Source organism: Papaver somniferum, chromosome 10 (genome assembly GCF_003573695.1).
Source record: "Papaver somniferum cultivar HN1 chromosome 10, ASM357369v1, whole genome shotgun sequence".
In the NCBI taxonomy this organism is placed as follows: domain Eukaryota; kingdom Viridiplantae; phylum Streptophyta; class Magnoliopsida; order Ranunculales; family Papaveraceae; genus Papaver; species Papaver somniferum.
This window is the reverse complement of record NC_039367.1, coordinates 70,211,934-70,232,336: the sequence shown is the minus strand read 5'-3', so window position 1 is coordinate 70,232,336 and position 20,403 is coordinate 70,211,934.

The following is a 20,403-nucleotide window of genomic DNA, read 5'->3' as shown; positions in this document are numbered from 1 at the left end:
TCAACGTGTGGAGACTTGGTCGATTTTCCACCCACTACCTCATGAATTCCTTCAACTGATTGCACGACTTTCTCACATTCCATCGTGTGTTTGAACACACGTGCCGTAGACCGCCAGACCAAAACCCTAAGTGATATCCCCAAAGTGACACGATTGACATCTCGTGGTATGTTAGTCAATTGATGACTTCGTGGTTTGATGGGACGATGAGTCCATGTAGTTGCTGAGTTGAACATGATGTTCTGAAACTCACGAGTTGAACATGTCATGAGACAGAGGTATAGTTCTTACGATGAAGTGATCAAGTATTGCTCTTTCGATGGATCGTTGAATATTGATTGTTGAACCAATATTCCTTGGTTCGAGCAAATATTTATCATCTGAGAAAGTGTTGCTCATGTGATGAATTGTTTAATATTTGATCGTCTAAGCATGTGTTGCTCATCTGATGGATTATTGGCAGCGTACCAAAAATATTAATTAGAATACTGGTTGTTGAGCCGAGCATAATTGTAGATTAATTACCATGAGGCCGTCGTAAAATTATTAAGGTTGGAATCTGGAATGATGATCCTTGGATTCAGAAACCCTAATTTGATCAATTGATGATCAATTCATGGTTCGTCAGAAGTTTAACCATGGGATGAAGGAGGGAGCGACTACATGGGACCGTGGATCAGCCATGTAGTGTCCATATGCTCACGTGAGAAAATACGAAGAACTACTTGTAGAGTTGACGATTTGTTGGTGAAAGAATGATTAAATGTTGGTTAAATCAGTTATTCGAAAATGCTCGTCTGAGCCTTAGGTGAGAAAACCTAATTAATTATGACGAGGAGAGGGACCGACCATAGAGTCATGAAACCGGCCCTAGGTTGTCACGTGACCGCCTGACTATCACTTCATGAAAATCCAAAGTGTTTGGAAGAGTTTTGGACCTAATACGAGCAATTGTGCAAATTAGGCCAAAACTGTGAAAATTGATGGGACCGGCTTCGGTGAGCCAAAGAGCCAATCTTGGTCGGTCAAGATAGCGTGCTCGTGTCCCCAAGGCGTCCGCGTCTCAGTCCTGAGAATTTTGATATTTTCTGACGTGCAATTGAGCATCCATTCGAGAAAATATACCAAAATTAGGGTTTCGACGAAACTGAGGAAAACACCATGAGATGATGAAAAATAATTATAAAATAAGGAATGAGGAGGTGTGGGACCGCCGTGGTCAAGGCATGGTCGGACGATCGTGATCACGGTCCCGTGGTGCCTTTTCCTTAATTTTATAATATTTTTGATGATTTTATGAAAAATTCATGAATTTTGAGAAATTTGATGAATTTAGGGAGTTTCCATGAATTGAAGGAGTTTTCATGAGTTCAAGGAAGCAAAAAATTTTAAAATAATAAAAACAAGGGCGTGTGGGACCGTGAAAGAAATGGCCGGCCGGCTTGGGCCCGGTCCCACGAGTTTCCCTAATTTTTGTGTATTTTTCATGTATTTTTTATGAATTGAGGGAATTTTTCCTAATTTGAGAGAAATACCATGAAATCAAGGAATTTGATGAATTCAAGGAAAACTAATAATAAAATAATAAAACAAAGTGGCGTGTGGGACCGGCTAGGGCATGGCCGGTCGGCCAAGGCCCGGTCCCACAAGTTTTCATAATTTATTTTATTTTATTATTATTTGATGATTTGTGCAAAAATACCATGAAATCAAGGAGTTTTTTCATGAAATTAGAGAAATAATAATAATAATAAAATAATAAGGAACCGTGGGGTGTGGGGCTGGTTGGGACCAAGGCATTGTCGGTTGGCCAATGGTCACCCCCCACACTCCTTTCCTTAATTTTATATTATTTTTTATGGATTTATGGAAGTACCATGAAACCGAGGAGTTTCCTCGAGACGAAGAAGATTTGATAAAATGAGAGAATTTTCGACCACGACACGATCGGTCGGTCGTGTGTCCATGCTCCCAGCACCCTGGTCAATATTTTTAATTATTTTCTTCTCTATTTTGCATAGGTTCATCGTTTCGTTGTATTTTTTGAAATACTCGTTCGTGCGGTGACTGTTAGTGCATCGTCGTTGAATACACCTTCACCATTTGAATCGGGGCTTACTTAGAGGTAGCTCAGACGCCATGTTGTTGATTATTTATTACTAATTGTGGAATTCGGTGAAGAATAATTCACAAAACTGAGCAATAAGATGTTTATTATTAATTCATAGGATCAGCTGAGGATTCGACTACGAATTCAGAATAATAAAGTGAGCATTACCATTCCATGGGATCGTAGATTCGACCATAGAATCGGAGTAATTAAGATTTATCTATTACCATTTATGAGACTAGTTGTGGATTCGATCATGAAATCGGAGTAATGAGATAATATAGTTATTGTTATTCTATGAGATCAAGCTGTGGATTCGATCATAGAATCAGAACAATTGTTTATTGCCATTCCATGGGACCAGTCGTGGATTCGACCATGGAATAGGAGCAATTGTAATTAGGAATAATTAACTTTGTGGCTCTATACTAGCAGAGCAAGCTGTCTAGGAGCATTAATTATCCCGATATGAGCTTGTCCGTAAGTCATATCCTTTATATAGTCAGGGTAAACTCGTTGTTTGTTCCTGAAGACGTTATCGCTCTATACTAGCAGAGCAAGATGTCTAGGAGCCGTCCATATCGTGATACTATATAGAAATAATCAGTTAAAGTGTTCAGTATTCATGAGATATGTCGTTGTCCAGTCGTGAGACTACATATCTACGTGTACTCTGAGAGAAAGTACTCTCCGTTGAGAATTCGATGAGAGAGTTGTGTCTCGATACTCACGTCTGATTGCTGAATCATAGCTTCTTATAATTATGAGTTTAAAATTTTATCCTTTGTGGAAAATCCACCATCGACAAGGGGTTTGATCGTCTCGGATCTGGAGTATCTTCTGTTGATTCAACATCCCTTTCATTGCAGTAGTGGGATTCGACACTTGTGCAGACATCAGAGCTTTCTGATTTTGTGGAACACATGGACTTGCAGGAGAAATTCCCAAAGTGTTCTTTGCCATGTTTGGACGTCAGTAATGAATATTTCAGTGCTTGATTTGGAGAAACGTCAAATTCAACCACTTGGTAAAATACTAATGCGGTGAAGCTATCATTCATAACGTCTTGTAGAGTTGCTAGCATAATTAAGTCCCCATGCTAGGATAGCATGTGGGGAAATAAATGACATAGACATGGAATGAGACTTGCCTGACAGCGGAACCTCTTGATGAATGTCTATGCATATTTTGCAGGTTCTTGCTTCAACCTCGTCGAAATTACTCAAAGTACTTTGATTATGGAATGTTCGTCAAATCTTCTGGATTAGAACTTTCTTCGTTGGAGAGATGTGTAACCAAAGGCGCTTTGTAAGTACTCACCTTTTCATCATGGATCCACGCTCGTCTGAAGGACATGTCATATCCTGGATCTTCTTGATTGATTATGTGAAACTTGGTTTCTGTCCAGGTTGAACTTATGTTCACTTTGAGAATGATGTAGCCATAAGTATTTCCGAGCGCTCCTTCAAGGTCTCTGATTGAGATGGAGCATGAGTATCTTCTTGTCGAGTGATGCATGTGGATCCGATGGTTTTCAGTGGAATGTTGTTGATGGGGGTGTCAGCATCGATCAACGTTCTTCCAAATTCGTTTCTTCTGAGATTGACTGTGGTAAGCAGTCCCCAGTCGTACATATCTTGGTCTGTGGCTGGAGGCTCAAGAAGTATTTTCGGAATGGACTTATTGACATGATGTGGTTCAGTACTATGAACATGTCTCTCCTTTGTGCCTTCGACAGATAACGCAATTCATGTTCGACCAAGGATTGAACTGCCTCTTTGATAGGTTGTTCATAGAGTGTAAAGGTTTGACTGGGAGAGAATTCTTGTGTACTCCTTCAGTCCCCAATTGAAGCTATTGTGGATCAACCTTCTCTTTGAAAATGTGCTTCAAAACTCCGCAGTCGCTCGTGGGATGATTGACGAACTTGTGGAAGCAGCAGTAACGAGGACTTTCCATGTCTTCTTCAGTTGGTTCTTTCTTGACATATGGAAATTTGATTGCACCATCTTGTACCCAGGCATCCAGGATTTCGATCACCTCTTCAATGGAAAAAGGAAAGTCAGGTGCTTCTTGATCAGGAACTCTTGTGCGTTGTTCAGAGGCTTGTGCATCTTGCTTATCCTTCCTTTGTGCTTTTGAAGGAGCTGAGGTATGCTTTCCCGGAGGTTTGGCTTTCCGTTTTCTTCCTTCTGCAACAGTGTTTGTGGAAGGCTGGAGGTTTTACTGCTTCTTGATCAGACGTCTGCTACCTCGAGTGTCTCGCGGTTCTTCAGCCTTTGTAGCTTTTGTTCTTTCCAATAAAGCGGCCGCAGTAGTTGTCGATCTCTTCGCCGCTTCATGAAGCTCTGAGAAGGTCTGGAAACGAAGATTTTCCAATAAAGCTCTGTAGACCGGGATCATGTCGTTGATACACAGGTCTACCAGTTGCTGCTCCGTGACGTTTGGATCATGACAGTCCAGGGCCTGGACTTTGAATTTTTTCACGTAGTCATTGGGATGTTCATTGTTCCTCTGAAAAAATTTTCCAAGATCGGAGAGAGTAATTTGCTATGACACAAAGAAGTACTTTCTGTGGAAGGCATTAATCATTTCTCCCCAATTGTTGATAGTTCCTGGTGCGATGTTGTTGTACCAGGTGTATGCCCTGCCTTTCAAGGATTGTGAAAATTGTTTGAGGCGAACAACATGGTTATGTTCATGTTCACCCAAGGCTTCCAGGAACCGAGAAACATGTTCCCGAGCATTGTCTGTTCCGTCATACAAAGTGAAGGTTGGAGAGGTATAACCTTTTGGAAGAGGAATTCTTTGCGTAGCAGCACGGTACGGAGGCTGGTGACGATAGACATGTGGGGTTTTGTCTTTTCCACGGTTCTCCAGAAGGCGTTCCAAATCCTCCCGAGTGATGAAGCTTGATGACTCCTTCGCTGATGGATCGTCTGCAGCTTTGCGGACTTCATCATCATCTACTGTATGAATCGGAATTACCTCAGGATCAGCGTCTGAGGATTTTTCCTTCTCTTTTCCTTTTCCTTGGGTCTTCCCTGACATTGTATGAGTGAGAGCCTTCAGTTGATTAAATAGCTCATTCTGTGTTGTATCCATATCAGTTTGATTCTTTGCAAGAGTCTCTTGCATTTTGATGAGATCAGCAATGGTAGGTGGTGGATTTCCTCTGACTTCCTCAGGGTGTCGGCCGAACAAAGTATGGCCCTCCGCGTTGACGTGAGGAGGAGTAACATCACCACCTTTAGTGTTAGAGGCCGGAATCGTTTTCGGGATATCCTCTCTGTCGTTGTTGTTCCTAGTGCTAACGCTGTTTGCGTTGGAACCTGTGACTAACCCAGACCTAAGACCAGCCATCTTGTGGAGTTGTGAGATTGCAACCGAGAGAATGATCTCCCACCGTGGTCGCCAATCTGTAGATGGGACCGCTGAAGCCAAGGCATGGTCGGCCGTCTAGTAACCACGGTCCCATGGTGCATTTTCCTAATTTTATGATATTTTCATGATTCTATGAAAATATCATGAAATCAAGGAATTTTGTTGAAATTGAGGAGTTTCCTTAAAGTGAAGGAGTTTCCATGGGATGAAGGAAGCAAATAATATTAAAATAATAAAAATAAGGGTGTGTGGGACCGACTATGGCATGGCTTGGCCGGCTTGGGCCCGGTCCCACGAGTTTCCCTAATTTTTATGTATTTTCCGTGTATTTTCCCATGATTTGAAGGAATTTTCCTAATTTGAGAGAAATACCATGAAATCAAGGAGTTTCATGGGATGAAGGAAACTTTAAAATAATAATAATAAAATAAAGGGGCGTGTGGGACCGACTAGGGCATGGCCGGCCGGATGGGGCCCGGTCACACGAGTTTTCCCAATTTTATATTATTTTTCATGGATTTGTGAAAATACCATGAGATGAAGGAGTTTTCATGAGATTATGGAAATAATAATAAAATAATGAGGAACCATGAGGTGTGGGGCCGGTCGGGATCAAGGCATGGCCCGTTGGCCAATAATCACGACCCCATAATGTTTTTCCCAATTCTATATTATTTCCTTGGTGCGAAGGAAACACCATGAAACTGAGGAGTTTCCTCAAAACGAAGGATATTTGTTCAAATGAAAGGATTTTCATAAGATCAAGGAAAATAACAAAAAATATGATAAAATATAAAACTGGCGTGGGATTGGCCCCGGCCGGTCGATGAGCCCAATCCCTTGGCGCCTTGGTCAACATTTTAATTATTTTTTATTTTCTTTCCTATTTTGCATAGATTCATCATTTCATCATATTTTGAATTACTCGTTCGTGCGATGATTGTTAGTGTATCATCGTTGAGTACACTTGCATCTTTTGAGACGGGGCTTACTCAGAGGTAGCTCAGATACCCGTGCGTTAAATATTTATTACTAACCCATGGAATTATGATGGGAAGAACCGTAGATTGAAGTAACGAAATACTGCGAAAATATTTGAATATTTTCGGAAATTCAGTGGATGAATCCAAGAATTTAGGAATAATTAACTTATGGCTCTATACTAGCAGAGCAAGCTGTCTGGGAGCATTAATTATTCTGACAAGAGCTTGTTGGAGATTCATATCCTTTACATAGTCAGGGAAACTCGTTGTTTGTATCCTGAAGACGTTATCGCTCTATAGTAGCAGAGCAAGCTGTCTAGGAGTCATCAATCTCGTGATTCTATATAGAAATAATTACTGAAGTGTTCAGTATTCATAAGATATGTCGTTGTCCAGCCGAGAGACTACATATCTGCACGTACTCTGAGAGAAAGTATTCTTATTCAGAGGATTCTATGAGAGACCCGTGTCTCAATACTCACATCTGATTGTTGGATCAGGAGTTCGTATAATTATGGGTTTACGATTTTAGCCTTTGTCGAAAATCCACCATCTACATTAAGTCCCCTGCTTAGTGAGGAAAGCCGTGTTCCTCAGTCAGCATTGAATGGTGATTTTCCGGTCTTAAACAATATAAGTAATTGAACTTAGTCGTAAGTTAAGACGTTACCGGATTTTGATAGTGCGAGCATACCATGACTTGAATGAAGATCTCAGTGGCATGATAAATCATCGTTTGATGAGCATAAAGTGGTAGCACCGCTGATTTGGTGATGGAACCTTGGTCGTTTAGGATTCGCGGGCCGGGCCCAAGAAAGGAATCCGTTTTAGCACGGACTCTCGTTCGTTCGTTAGATTAAGAAACAACAAAATAGACCTGAGTCTAATGATAAAAATTTTGTCTATGAGCTTTCACGAAAAACAAAATTTTATTTTTAAATATGTGAGATTTCACAAATAGGAATAAACTCTCGTTTCGAAGGTGGATGCTCGTACGAGAGAAAAGTTTTTTTTTTAAATAGACGTGCGTCTGTTAGTAATAAAATTTTGTTTATGAGCTTTCATGAAAAAAATTTATCTCGAGCTTTCAGAAATCTTTGAGAATATACTCTTGCTTCAGAGACAGATGCTCGTGCGAGGGAGCAAAAATATATAGATATATTTTTCAAATTTACGTGAGTTTCACGTTAAATATTTATATAGTTTGTAAAATCATGTTTTGATTTTGAACAACTGTTGAATGTAGACCATTATACATGGTAAAATAATGTCTATATGTGAGTTTTCACAATCGTAGAATCGACGTCTGTCCAGATTTTGAGAAACCAGTGAACGTTCACATTGTAAAATTTACTTGGGTTGTTCACGGTTTTATGAAAATCATGTCAGAATTTTGCTCGTCTTAGCAGGTTTGAAGGAACGAGCAAGATTTGAAGTATTAACTCATGTACTGTTAGTGGAATCGTAAACATGTAAGAGTTGAAAGTTACCATTTTTGCAGACGCTGATGTGAGCATCTTTATTCCATGATTCGTTGTTTTGTTGAATCCTGCGCTTTGAATGATGCGCTGAATGTTATGCATCTGTCACAGCCACTTTGCAAAAATGACTGACTCCCATGATGACACTTTCAAAGACGATGTTTCCAGGGATGACATCTCCGCGGGTGCAACTTCAAGAAATAGTACTCTAGGACCTCTGAGTGATGGCGAGTGATAAGCACGAAAGTGCGACGTATTTTCACCTATAAATACATTAGCTGGGACTCTTTTTATCACTAATAAACTTGTTTGTAGGTATTTTTAAGAAATAAACGTTTTTGGAAGAATCGGCTTGAAAAACTGCTAAAGCCCCCCCCCCCCTCCCGGAGGACATTTGCTAAGAGGAATCCAAGTTTGGAAAAGGGGCACCCATGGCATGTACAACCCAAATTCATTCTGAACACCCATGGTTATGTACAACCCAAATTCATTTTCAGCACCCACCTGCTAATGGCACCCCTACTCTGGATAGGGGGCGCTCCCATCTTCTTCACAGTTTGAGAAGCTTTTTGGCGGAAAAATGTGACAGTTTGCTGCGTAACTTCATGGACCAGATTTGGAGAATTATAGTCGAAAATATTGTCTTGGATTGGTTGGAAATATTGTGTCGTATCATAACAGGATTGGTAACTGCATTGATTGCGATCAATAAGGAAGATTTCACGAGACAGGAAAGAGAAAATAACTCGGGTATATTCTGTTTTGGATTATTATTTTGGGAGTTACGTGGGAAGAAAATGGAAGGGATATATTCTGTTTTGATTTATTATTATCCTGAAGATAGTTCGACAGTTGCAGACACGCGCAAGAAGAGAAGAAAATAAAGGAATGAAATCTCGGGTGATTTTCTCGGTGATTTGGCAGAGGGAATATCATTGCATTTTCTTGAGATATCCGGAGGTTTTTCTCAATTGAGATGAGCATGGAACGTGCCATTAACAGGAAAACACGAGAGAATCTGCTGGTTGACGCGTGAACAATTAAGGAGAAAATATTTATTCCCGTAATTGCAAAGAATAAAAGAAGAAGATTTGGAGAGTTATTACAGATTATTCTTGAGGCTGTCGAGTTTAAATAGGTTGTTGGGGTCGAGAAGAAGGATATCGAGAGTTGGGGAGAAAAGTAGAGGGTTGCAGAGCAGATTTCTCTGCTGCTGTAGAGAAGAAGAAGAAGAAGAATATTGACGTCCATTGACTGTCGCAGAGAACTGTTGTTTATAAACAGTACTCGTACAGTCAGTTTGGCACACTTAATTTAAATTTGCAACAACTCTTATAACGGTGATTTCTGTAACGCCAACACAGCGTTGCAGATTCATTGTACTTTTTAGTTTTCTTCAATAAAAACACCATTTGAGATATGAATTATATTTTTGAGTGTGTTTTCATCATGAGAAGCTAAACCCCAACACTGGGTCGACGGAGGAAGCCGAACTTCATACATTGGTGAATTTATTTTATTCTTTTTATGACTTTTGCACTTATTTTAAATTGATTTATGATTTGAATTAATTAGTTTTATTTTATTAGATGGGTCATGCTTGCTTAAATGTTTGATGTCCCATGCTTACGATTTATAACTAATGTTTTGAGGATCTACGTTGGCAAAACAAGAGTCGATGTTTTATTTATTTATTGAGCGATAATTGTTGAGAATAAATATTTGAGCCCTATGATATGAATGCGGTGGAATCCTAGACCCAGTAACTCTCTCTTTTATTAATTTCATTAAACCTTTAAATTTAGTCTTCACAAGTCTTAGAGTTCGAATCTTATTTACTACAACAACGATTAAAAATTATATCAGTGAGAGATCCTTCATACTGAGTTGTACTCCTGGTTATTTCATCAACTATACCACAGGATGATCGTGTAGTGAGGTTTCAGATCAATGTAGACTCCTCGGAAATGGAAGAAAGTCTTCGGGGCGGAGCACCCAGAAGTAAGGACTACAGGATGTTAGCAAATGACATGCAGTCCCCAGCCGTTTCTTTGGTGAGTTGTTAGCGCTCCTTGTGTCATGACTTTTTCCTGACCGTGCAATTAGGATCACGAGACCAAGGTTTTGTTATTTCTTTTCAGACCTTTTCTCCATCGATTGACGGTTTTCAACTTGTTCCCAGGCGAACAATTCAGGAATCCAGTACTGATGAAGAAGTCGATGTAAATATCTCTTTCGTGCAGGTGATCACGGCATCTCCTTGAATGAAATAATAATGATTTTTGTTGATGAATCCAGGAAGAAACCATTGTAGATAAGAAGCATGTTGATGAAGCACACTCTTCTTTGGGACATGGGAATATGGAGAATTTCCGAAATCCCGAACCGAATGGAGATGGCGGTGTTGTCAACGGAGATTCTGGCATTGTCGAGGCTTCAAATGATTTAGAGACTCCCTTAGCAAGTATATCTCCTGTCATTTCTTCAAAGAAGTATGATATTGTTGAATCGTGAATGAATGAATGAAAATCCGTGTGAATTTATGGATAACTTTGCCGAAATACGTCACAGAAAATTTCAGACTTCAGATTTTACTAGAAACGCTGTAGAATCATCGTCCGAAGTCAGATTTTCTCTGTTTGCATATGTATCTTCAAGCCCAGGAAATTTCCAAGCTTTATCGAAAAATCTCTTTGAAGTTTGAGCATGTTTAGGGCCTGAATAAGGCAAAATAGTGAACTTCCAGGAGACCTTCAGAACTTTTCCAGATTGCATGTTGTCCGATGTTTTGGCCACGTCTGTTAGCTCGTTCATCTGCTTGATATGAAATTTTGATATATTGTAGTCAACATCAATACGAAGAGAATGTTATACGACCCAACCTTAAATTCCTTATCAATTGCTCCCAGTTCTCCGTTGAATACAGGGAAGTGTAAAATCTCTTCACCTGAGCTTGTTTGAAAACGTGTTTCATGACTTCTACACTATTTGCGCATGTCTTGGGTGCATAATAAGGAACTTAGATGATGTTAGTTCACTTACATTCTGAATTTCATGGTTGTGTTGGGTTTCCACGCTTGAATCATTCTAATCCCATGTAATCTTCACATTAGGTGCCAAATGCTGAAGTTGGGAATAATGGATCCAACAATGATGACTTGAGCAACCATGGAGCCGTTGATAATGAGACCTCCATCCCTGTACCTCAAGGTCATGGAAATATTGTTGTTGATGCCGTGGAGGTGACTGAAACTCCAATTTTGCGTGAGATGGTGGAACCCAAATCGAGAATGGAAGAAGCTGCTTCAACCGAAGTTGTTCCTATGATTGCTGACGCTGCTCCAGCGACTGAGAACCGAATAATAGTGCATGAGTATCCCAACGCAGGGACTGCTTTTACTCCTCCATTTGGTGAGATACTCCCGTATCGCAGGTTTGTTGGTGGATTTAGCGTTCCCATTAGATATGCTGCTATGTACAAGAAACCGTGGAAGACGTATGGGCACATCGTCATTACCAAGGATCCGGAGCATAGTTATTTCTTGACGAGGCAAGTAGAAGCCATCTTACGTGTTATAAATGATATCCGCATCACAGCTGGAAATACTGTCACCCGAGATGTACTCTTTGATTGGGGATACAACTTGAAGAAAGTTGAAGAACTTGGCTTTAATCTGAAATGGCTTCGTCAAAAGATTGATGCTATCAGGAAATCAATGGAAGGTGACGCTCCTTTCACCACCAGTGATGCCGTGTTGAAGAAGATGGATGAAGTTGCTGAGCTGACCAAGAAGCAGGAGGCGGAGAAAGCTGCTTTGCAAGTCTTGGAGGATGCAGAAAAGCAGAAATCTTATTTTGCTGACTTTCTTTAGTTTTCTTTCCATGATATCTTGAACCTTGGACTTCTGAGAGATGTGAGGTTTTTATTCTGGTCTTGATTTCTTGGTTGGTTTTGGATTGTGAAATCGATCGTCTTGACCAGTGGACCGTCAATCCCCAGTATTTTGTTGAATCTCTCTCTTTCGTTTTCCCTTCTTCTAGGACCTAAATAGAGGATCCGGTAGAAATTGATGTAAAGACCCAGGTAGTCGAAATTGGAGGTACCTTGATGAAGGACTTAGCGAAAAGACCTGGTGTACACCGATCGACTGTGGAAGTCATGAATCCCGTCTAAGAATTGTTGCTTGCATGTTGTATGCTCAGGAAGCTGTAGGAACCTCATACGACGTCGGAATCTGATGCTTGACCCCAACTTTTGAATCTAAGAGACTGAGTTGTCACATAAGAAAAGAATCACTCAATTTGGAGTTGTAGAGGTCAGACAACGAAGCGTGCACATTTGTGATTTGTAATCCCGTACAGATTTTTCATATTTCATAAACCTGACTGTAAAGGTCATATCTTTCAGCTCGTATGTCCGATCAATGCGCCCTTTTGGTATGTCGAAGAAGAGACATAGGCGAACATCTTTCGTTGAGGAAGCATTGTCCCATTCCTCATCCGTTGGTACGTTTTTGCAAACCCATGGCCTGAAGTGTGTTGTATCTCATTTGTAGAGGTGATGAGAACATCTTGTAGAAGACTTTGGATTATGCCCACCAGTCGTGCCAGCTTTGGTAAGACTTTCATGTGAGCATGTTATCAGGTCTACACATCTTGATATGAATCATTGGTTCTTAGAGGAGTCCGCTTCATGTGTAACACTTCAGAGAATGATTAGTTGATGAAGCCCTGATGATGTTGCTCCTGAGATCGTTGTTGGTGCTGAGACCATGATTACGCTCCAGAGATCCTTGTAGATGCTGAGATCATGGATGGTGTTCCTCTAGAGATTATTGTTGATGTTGATACCATGGTTGAAGTTGCTTCAAAGACCGAAAAGGCTAGAACCATGATTATAGATATAATCTTTGCTACTTCATCCAGTGAGCCTTTTACATTCACGAACTAGTTGATGAGTTGAGCGTCCATAAGATGAAGGTGTACTGAGAGTTCAACCTGAATACTCCTGAAAGCATAACTTTACCACGAACTGGCTTTGTCGAGTCGACATTGTTGCGGTAGATGGCATCAAGAGTTTTCATACTGGATGTGATTGGTGAAGACAGAAAGTTCCTCAATCATGCAGGGGCTTGTGATGCAGCGAAAACCCGTTGATGAAGTTTCACGGAATCACCTCAGGTTGCCCAGTGTATATTGAAGGAGTTAGTGTCATCCATTATGTTGCGTATGCTTCAGAAGTCTTATCATGAGATAATGAAGACTTATCGTTTAGTTACACTTTGATCGTGCTGGTGTTTAATTAATGTGTCATCGTCGAAATATTTGTGCTGGAGCTGTATTCTTTGATTGGGAGTACAATTTGATGGATTTTTTAGATGCTTGAGCATTGAAGCGTATATTCCTTAAGCATCGAATGTCTTAGGGGTTTGATCGTCTCGGCCCTGGAGTATCTTCTGTTGATTCAGCATCCCTTTCGTTGCAGTAGTGAGATTCGACACTTGTGCAGACATCAGAGCTTTATGATTTTGTGGAACACATGGACTTGCAGGAGAAACGCCCAAAGTGTTCTTTGCCATGTTTGGATGTCAGTAATGAATATTTCAGTTCTTGATTCGGAGAAACGTCAGATTCAACCACTTGGTAAAATACTAATGCGGTGAAGCTACCATTCATAACGTCTTGTAGAGTTGCTAGCATAATTAAGTCCCCATGCTAGGATAGCATGTGGGGAAATAAATGACATAGATATGGAATGAGACTTGCCTGAGCGCGGAACCTCTTGATGAATGTCTATGCATATTTTGCAGGTTCTTGCTTCAACCTCGTCGAAATTACTCAAAGTACTCTGATGATGGAATGTCCGTCAAATCTTCTGGATTAGAACTTTCTTCGTTGGAGAGATGTGTAACCAAAGGCGCTTTGTAAGTACTCATATTTTCAGCATGGATCCACGGTCGTCTGAAGGACATGTCATATCCTGGATCTTCTTGATTGATTATGTGAAACTTGGTTTCTGTCCAGGTTGAACTTATGTTCACTTTGAGAATGATGTAGCCATAAGTATTTCCGAGCGCTCCTTCAAGGTCTCTGATTGAGATGGAGCATGAGTATCTTCTTGTCGAGTGATGCATGTGGATCTGATGGTTTTCAGTGGAATGTTGTTGATGGAGGTGTCAGCATCGATCAACGTTCTTCCAAATTCGTTTCTTCTGAGATTGACTGTGGTAAGCAGTCCCCAGTCGTACATATCTTGGTTTGTGGCTGGAGGCTCAAGAAGTATTTTCGGAATGGACTTCTTGACACGATGTGGTTCAGTACTGTGAACATGTCTCTCCTTTGTGCCTTCGACAGATAACACAATTCATGTTCGACCAAGGATTGAACTGCCTCTTTGATAGGTTGTTCATAGAGTGTAAAGGTTCTGACTGAGAGAGGATTCTTGTGTACTCCTTCAGTCCCCAGTTGAAGCTATTGTGTATCAACCTTCTCTTTGAGAATGTGCTTCAAAACTCCGCAGTCGCTCGTGGGATGATTGACGAACTTGTGGAACAGCAGTAACGAGGACTTTCCATGTCTTCTTCAGTTGGTTCTTTCTTAACATATAGAAACTTGATTGCACCATCTTGGACCCAGGCATCCAGGATTTCGGTCACCTCTTCAATGGAAAAAGGAAAGTCAGGTGCTTCTTGATCGGGAACTCTTGTGCATGGGTCAAAGGCTTGTGCATCTTGCTTATCCTTCCTTTGTGCTTTTGAAGGAGCTGAGGTATGCTTGCGCGGAGGTTTTGATTTCCGTTTCTTCCTTCTGCAACAGTGTTTGTGAAATGCTGGAGGTTTTACTTCTTCTTGATCAGACGTATGCTACCTCGAGTGTCTAGCGGTTCTTCAGCCTTTGTATATTTTGTTCTTTCCAGTAAAGTGGGCGCAGTAGTTGCCGATCTCTTCGCCGCTTCATGAAGCTCTGAGAAGGTCTGGAAACGAATATTTTCCAATAAAGCTTTGTAGACCGGGATCATGTCATTGATACACAAGTCTACCAGTTACTGCTCCATGACGTTTGGATCATGACAGTGCAGGGCCTGGACTCTGAATATTTTCACGTAGTCACTGGGATGTTCATTGTTCCTCTGAAACATTCTTCCAAGATCGGAGAGAATAATTTGCTCTGACACAAAGAATTACTTTCTGTAGAAGGCATTGATCATTTCTCCCCAATTGTTGATAGTTCCTGGTGCGATGTTGTTGTACCAGGTGTATGCCCTTCCTTTTAAGGATTATGAAAATTGTTTGAGGCGAACAACATGGTTATGTTCATGTTCACCCAAGGCTTCCAGGAACCGAGAAACATGTTCCCGAGCATTGCATATTCCGTCATACAAAGTGAAGGTTGGAGAGGTATAACCTTTTGGAAGAGGAATCCTTTGCGTAGCAGCAGCGTACGGAGGCTGGTGATGATGGACATGTGGGGTTTTGTCTTTTCCATGGTTCTCCAGAAGGCGTTCCAAATCCTCCCGAGTGATGAAGTTTGATGACTCCTTCGCCGATGGATCGTCTGCAGCTTTGCGGACTCCATCATCATCTACTGTATGAATCAGAATCACCTCAGGATCAGCGTTTGAGAATTTTTCCTTCTCTTTTCCTTTTTCATGGGTCTTCCCTGACATTGTATCAGTGAGAGCCTTCAGTTGATTAAATAGCTCCTTCTGTGTTGTAGCCATATCGGTTTGATTCTTTGCAAGAGTCTCTTGCATTTTGATGAGATCAGCAATGGTAGGCGGTGGATTTCCTCTGACTTCCTCAGGGTGTCGGCCGAACAAAGGATGACCCTACGTATTGATGTGAGGAGGAGTAACATTACCACCATCAGTGTTAGGGGCCGGAATCATTTCCGGGATATCCTCGCTGTCGTTGTTGTTGTTTTTGCTAGTGCTAGCGTCGTTTGCATTGGAACCTGTGACTAACCCAGACCTAAGACCAGCCATCTTGTGGAGTTGTGAGATTGCAACCAAGAGAATGATATCCCACTGTGGTCGCCAATCTGTAGATGGGGCAAAACGATTTGCTGGTTTTTACGAGATTGAGGAGACGACCGTACGGAGGAGACTCCTTGAACCGAGCGAAATGTTCAACCTCACACAGATGCACTGCAAGAAGGGAGTGATTTGAATTCGAGAGATCAATCTGTAGTACTCCGGCCTAAACCAAGACAATGGCCGTTCCAGAGTAAATTCGGTTACAAGAGAGGATGGGTTGATCTGTATGAGGGAAGCTGAGAAATGTGTGGAATCAATGGTGATCAAAGATTGTGGGTGTGTTGTGTATTCTGAATAAGATAAGTTCTGAATGATTGAAGTTGCTCAGTTGAGAGTAATTTCTCAATTGATGAGGTGTTAATCTCGTGTTGTCTGTGAGACGTGAGATTCTTGTTCCTTCAATCATGATTTCAGAGACTTATTTATATTGCTGGAATTGCAGACACCATGATCCCAAGAAGTGTGACAGTTGATGGAATCAAAGAGTGGGGAAATGGAAATCGTGTTTGAAACCAGTTGCTCATCGTGCGGAGACTTGGTCGATTTTCCATCCACTACTTTGTTAACTCCTTCAACCGATTGCACGACTTGCTCATATTCCATCGTGTGTATGAACACACGTGTCGTATACCCGCCAGACTAAAACTCTATTTGATATCCCCCCATGTGACACGATTGACGTCTCGTGGTTAATTAGTCAGTTGTTGACTTCATGACTTTATGGGACGATGAGTCCATGTATTTACTGAGTTGAACATGATTTTGCAAAATGTTCTGAGACTCATGAATTGAACGTGTCTGTTGAGACAGAGGTATAATTCTCACATTGAGATGAGCAAGTATTGCTCATTCGATGAATTGTTGAATATTGAGGGTTGAACCAATATTCCTTGGTTTGAGCAAATATTGCTCATCTGAGCAAGTGTTGCTCGTCTGATGAATTATTGGTAGCGTGACCAAAATAAAACATTAATTCGTATACTGGTAGTTGAATCGAGCATAATAAATAAGAATACTTATCATGAGATCGTCGTAAAGTTATTAGTGTTCGAGTCGAGAATTATGATCCTTGGACTCAGAAACCCTAATTTGATCAATTGATGACCAATTGATGGTTTATTTGAGAATTAACCATGGAATGAAGGAGGACCGGATACATGAGACCGTGGGTCGATTATATAGCGTCCATATACTCGCGTGAGCAAAATACCAAGTTCTCTTGAAGAGTTGGTGATTTGTTGATGAAAGAATGATTAAATGCTGGTTTAATCATTTATTCGAAAAATGCTCGTCCGAGCCTTAGGTGATAAAACCTAATTAATTATGGAGAGGTGAGAGACCGACCAAGGGGTCATGAAACCGGCCCTGGATGGTCGTGGGATCGAATGATGATCACTTCATGAAATTCCAAAATTATTTGGAAGAATTTTGGACCTAATACGTGCAATTGCGCAAATTAGGTCAAATCGTGAAAATACGTGGGACCGGCTTCTTGCAAGCCAAAGAGCCAACCTTTGTCGGTCAAGGTAACATGCTCACATCGCCAGGGTGTCCGTGTCTCAGTCCTGAGAATTTTGATATTTTCTGGCGTGCGTTTGAGCAACCATTTGAGAAAATATGACAAAATCAGGGTTTTGCTGAAACTAAGGAAACTTCATGAGATGAAGGAAAATAATTATAAAATGAAGGAATAATGAGGCATGGGACCACTGAAGCCAAGGCATGGCCGACCAGCTAGTGACCACGGTCCCATGGTGCCTTTTCCTAATTTTATAATATTTTTCATGATTTTATGAAAATATCATGAAATCAAGGAATTTTGTTGAAATTGAGGAATTTCCTTAAAGTGAAGGAGTTTCCATGGGATCAAGGAAGCAAATAATATTAAAATAATAAAAATAAGGGTGTGTGGGACCGACTAGGGCATGGCTTGGCCGGCTTGGGCCCGGTCCCACGAGTTTCCCTAATTTTTATGTATTTTCCGTGTATTTTTCCATGATTTGAAGGAATTTTCCTAATTTGAGAGAAATACCATGAAATCAAGGAGTTTCATGGGATGAAGGAAACTTTAAAATAATAATAATAAAATAAAGGAAACTTTAAAATAATAATAATTCCAAAGCCTGGAAATTTATGCATATTAAGGATAGCACTAACCAACCTAAGTGGATGGAAGCATTTTGGTTGTAGGAGTTGAGGAACCAATATGATTAGATGGAAACATCTAGAAGAGTCTATTCATAAAAGCACCGAGCTCAGGTGTTAGAAATAACATGATAGTTTCACCTTATCTCGTTGAGTCCTTTTCACTTCTATTTTTATTTTATTTTGTTTTTAAACTATGTTACTCTAAGTGATTAGGTGGCGCTCACGATTCAAGTTGTTACCAATGCTAGGGTGAATTAGAGTGATTGAGATACAAAAAAAAAAAAAACCTGAGACCAGACCATTTGACCAACCGGAATAAATTCAATAAAGTCGACCACTGGTACCCTTGTATATGCCAGCTGTGTTGACCTAGAGTTAGGATTATCAATCATTGGTTCCCTTGTATATGCCAGTTGTGTTGATATTAGTCAGACTAGTATCTCAGTCCATTAGGATAGGTTCATTTTGGCGGAGGCCTTCAGACAGATATGAGAAACACCGTTCACTTAGTAAACATCAAAACCATCTATGTTTTTCTCTATATCCATCTTCTTGATCTATCCATGTGATTAGTTTTGACTCCGGATATTGATGTCCATAGTGCGACTATCTGAGTAGAGCTATGTCACTTATATATGAATTTTAGTATGCTTGAGTGCAAACTCGTGTTCATCAATTGGAATTTCGCATCAGGGTACTCCCTCCTGTAGTTAATAAGTATGCCAACCAAGGAGATTCTTTAGTGCTTTCCAAGGTTCTGCGTAGATAGCTAGGGTCTGAAGTATAAAGGTTTTGTGGGTATACCTCTGGTAAGCCCTCCCGAGACTATAACTCGGCCACTAGGGCCACACAGGGGTTTAAAGGCTTATTGCATACGCTAAATGCAATCGACGATGCCTGCGTCAGTGAGTTAGGATTTTATTTTTCTATTTTATCTTTGCTCGAGGACTAGCAAATAATAGGTTTGGGGGTATTTGATAGACACATTTTTGTGTCTAATTTGTCTCGATTCTATATATTGATAGTGCTCAGTTTTGTACTTATTATGGTGTTTTATGTGTGTGTAGGTATTTTTGGCCAATAAACATTTTTGGAAAAATCGGCTCGAAAAGTTGTCCAAAGCACCCGGAGGAAGTGATTTTGGCCCCCAGACTTTGGATAAGGGGAACCACCAGGGAACTCCCAAGACAACTGCTATCGGCACCCCTACTCTGGATAGGGGGGCGCCTCTTCTTCTTCACAATTCAAACGAGTTCTTTTTGGCGGGAATTAATGCAGCAGCGAAGCAAACAGAGGCGTCAGAAGTTTATCGGGTTCTGTTGCTGACTAGGCTTAGTTTTAGTCGGAGTTTGACGTGGAGATGGATTGGGATTCAGTTGATTCATCAAAAAAGGATTGATATGTGTCTCAGATTTGCAAAAATAGCAACAAATCTTCAAATCAATCAAAACATAGGAGGAGGAGATATTACGGGCTCTGGTGAGTTTATATATGGCAGTTACATGATTCTGTTGGGTTTAATTCGAGATAGAATATTGCTCTAGCCTATTTGGAGTGTATACGGCTCATCTAAAAGCGTAAAGAAGATTTAGCAGGGAAAGAAATCCCGAGACTTGAGGTGGAGGAAAAATAAGAATAACCGAAGATTTCTTGAGGTTTAATCGACCTGTGGGCTATAAAAGGAGCATGGATAGGTCAAGGAAGGGTTACGTACACTTTGGGGAAGTTTAGGAGAGAACAGAAAGCTGAAATCACAAGTTAAGGTTTTGTTTCTGCTGCTGATATACCTAGAACACGAAGAACATAAGACGCACAAGCAACTGTCGCAGACAAATATCGCTATTCAACAGCAGAACCTATTTATCGTTTATCAATTGTGATTGCCTAAGGTCATTGGCTACTATTTCTCCTTTGTAACAGAGATTCTGTAACACACACACGCTGTTGCAAATCGCATGTGTTATTACTTTTCATCCTTTTAATCATCTTTTGAGCCATAAACAAATATTTTAAGATCATGATTAATACAAGGAGCTAAACCCCATTGCTGAGGCGATAGAGGAAGTTATTTTTCCAACAAGAAGTGGTATATTCTATTTCATCTATTTATTGCAATTATTATTATGATTATTTGCCTTGAGATATAATTGAATATGATTTTTACTTGAGTGATTGTGATCTATTTTGATGAAGTATGCTTAGTTTATAGACTTTTGATGCTTCATACTTGATATTTACAATAATTGCTTTTGAAAATCTAGT